Source organism: Sarcophilus harrisii, chromosome 4, assembly GCF_902635505.1.
Source record: "Sarcophilus harrisii chromosome 4, mSarHar1.11, whole genome shotgun sequence".
Classification (NCBI taxonomy): Eukaryota; Metazoa; Chordata; class Mammalia; order Dasyuromorphia; family Dasyuridae; genus Sarcophilus; species Sarcophilus harrisii.
The window spans coordinates 238,770,398-238,773,240 of NC_045429.1; positions in this window are offsets into that span (position 1 = coordinate 238,770,398).

A 2,843-nucleotide genomic window follows, 5' to 3' on the forward strand; every position below is an offset into this window, starting at 1 on the left:
CTTCCCATGAGCTGACACACTGACATGGTCAGAGTTCTCTTGGGAGAATCTCTGAGGAGTTGCCCTATCATCAAACATTTATTGTCTACACTTTCCCTCCTCCTTCAGCTGCCTGCCTAGGGAGGAAGATAAATTAGCTGCAGCAGGAGGAAGACAAAAACTAATGAGGTCCCACTGTCATACAACTGCAAAAGCCAATTACAGCTGATACATGTTAGAATAGTTACAGAATTTCTCCCCCCCCCCAAAAAAAAAACCACCTTCCTCCCTCCTGTGTCTCAAATCCAAATAAAACTCAAAACTTTCTAGAAGTTCTGTAATATTCTGTAATTCTATATTATTCTGTATATTCTGTAATATACCGATCTCTACCTGAGGAGTTTGAGTGTTGATGTGTATTCATGTGGGAAGTGTATATAAGCATATGAATGTGTAAGAGCTCTATTAAAATGTACCTGGTCCCAAAGAATTCCATCTAGTCTTTACCGCTGTTGTTCAATAAACACTAATTAAATACTACAATCCAAGCACTTTGTTAAGATACAAAGACAGAGAAATAAAAGGGGTTCCTGCCCTCAAGGAGTTCACATTTCAATAGCTATATTGCATTGTAGACCAGCGATCTCCAGTCTTTTCTGAGCCTGTACCCCCTCAGCAAGATATTTTTGAGCATATACTCTCAAATATGTGTTTGGTTATTTACAAAGTATTGGTGTGTACTGGTAACACAAGAAAATAGAAGAAAAGGAAGAAACAACAAAGGGGAAAAATGAAGGAAGAAAAGAGAAAAAGAACAAATACAATTATAGGCTGAGCAAACTGTAATGGATAACAAATAAGAAATGTAAGAGAAAAAACAAGTAAAAAGTGTGTCATAAAAAATGATTAATTGAATAAAAGAAAAAGCATTTACTAAGCATTGATCACATACCAGACACTGTATTCAACATTGAGGATATAAATACTAGAAAAAAAGTCATTGTCCTCCAGGAACTTACATTCTAATAAGAGAAGACAACATAATTGTGGGATGGAGATCACCAAAGAGGACTGTTTTGGACAGAGAAGTTTGAAAGACTAGCAATTGTAGTCATAGGATCATTGATTAGCATGTTCTTTCTAGGAATGATAGTGTTGATTTGATGATCAGTTCTCCAGAGTAGAGTTGGAACATGTGGAAAGGGTAGTTTGATGTCAAAATGATCAGAAAGTGGTGTTGTTGACCTGAATCCAGGCAAGATAGATCCCAGGTTGATCTCCCTGGCTTGTCTATTCCCTCTCTAACCCATCCTTCACTCTGCAGCAAAAATCATTTTCTTAAAGTACAGTTCTAACCATGCTATAACTCCTACACAACAAACTTCAGTAGATTGCCCATATCAAATATAAAAAGCTCTGTTTGGAATTTAAATATCTTCATAATCTACCCCTTCCTACCTCTATAGTCTTCTTACACCTTGTACCCCTTCCCCAACTCTATAATCTAGCTACACTGGCCTATTTCATTACATTTCCCTGTCTTTTCACTTCTTGTTCCCCATATCATTGAAGATATCCAAAAGGAGAATGGGATGCTTTGGGAAATGATATTTCCCAACACAGAAGAACCTTAGGTGGAGGCTGGATGATAAATTCTTTGAAAGCCGAAAGTTTCATATTTTTCATTTTACTATTCTCACCATCTAGCATGATTCCATGAACATAGTGAATGTAAAATACATTAATAATGGTTGTTAAACTAAATTGAAAACTTGCGTATATAGAATTAAATTGATATATAGGGATGTCCAGGAGTGAAGCCCACTCCTTAAAAATGCAGGAGGTCAAGCTGGGTTGAAAGCAGAAAAGTTTTATTAGGAAGAAAATCAGATACTAGTGCTGAGACCTCTAGTACCTAGTACAAAAGAGCCCACAGTCCAAAGATTCATGCTTGGAAAACCACAAAAGAGAAGCTAAAGGAGGGATAGGAGAAAAGAATGCACAAACTTTCCCAAAGACAGGTGGACATAGAACAGGATGCTTTGCAGAAACAGATTACTGAAAGATTGGTTTTAGCCAGGTTGGGGGGAGGAGTACCACTACAACTCAACAAGCTTAGTCGGAGAACACTAGCAAAGCACTCTGGGAGTCAGCAAGACTTTGGCTCACTGCAGCCTTCTGATTGATTCCTTTTGGCCAACAGGCTTACTCTATGATCAGTGTACCTGCCCAGTAAGGTAATTTATAGAAAATAGACTGTAATTTTAGGGGTGCTCTTACAGATATGAATGGGTTAAAAAAAAAGAACCATTTGTAAAAATACTCAGTTCAAAGATAGAAAATACACTATTTCTACCAGAAAACAAACTCCAAGTATATAGGATGTGCATTCCAAAGATAAGTCAGAACTGAAATTAAGTGATATCTCCAAGACAGACAGATACCAACACTATTAGAGTGCTAATGGGCTGACAATTAAGTTCCACAAATTCCTCAAACACCTATTATGAAAACAACCATATTTGAATATATAGGAACATAATTACAGGAAGTTGCCCAAGACCATGACTGCAGAAACTGGCATTTTAAAAAGGAAATGATGTCTGTTATTAGCTAGAAGGAGAATGGGGAAATATCACAGAAATATTCCTAGCCCTGTCCTGATCATACCCCAAATCTCTCATTTACAGATAAGAAATTGGGGTTCCAGGAGATGTAGTTAAATAGTGGCAGAGATGATATTTGGACCCAGGTCCTCATATTTCACAATGCTTTTCCCACTATACCATACTGCATCTGGTATTCCCATCAATCACACAGTTACTGAGTGAGTCATTGTCTCAGTACTATTTGTTATAATTACT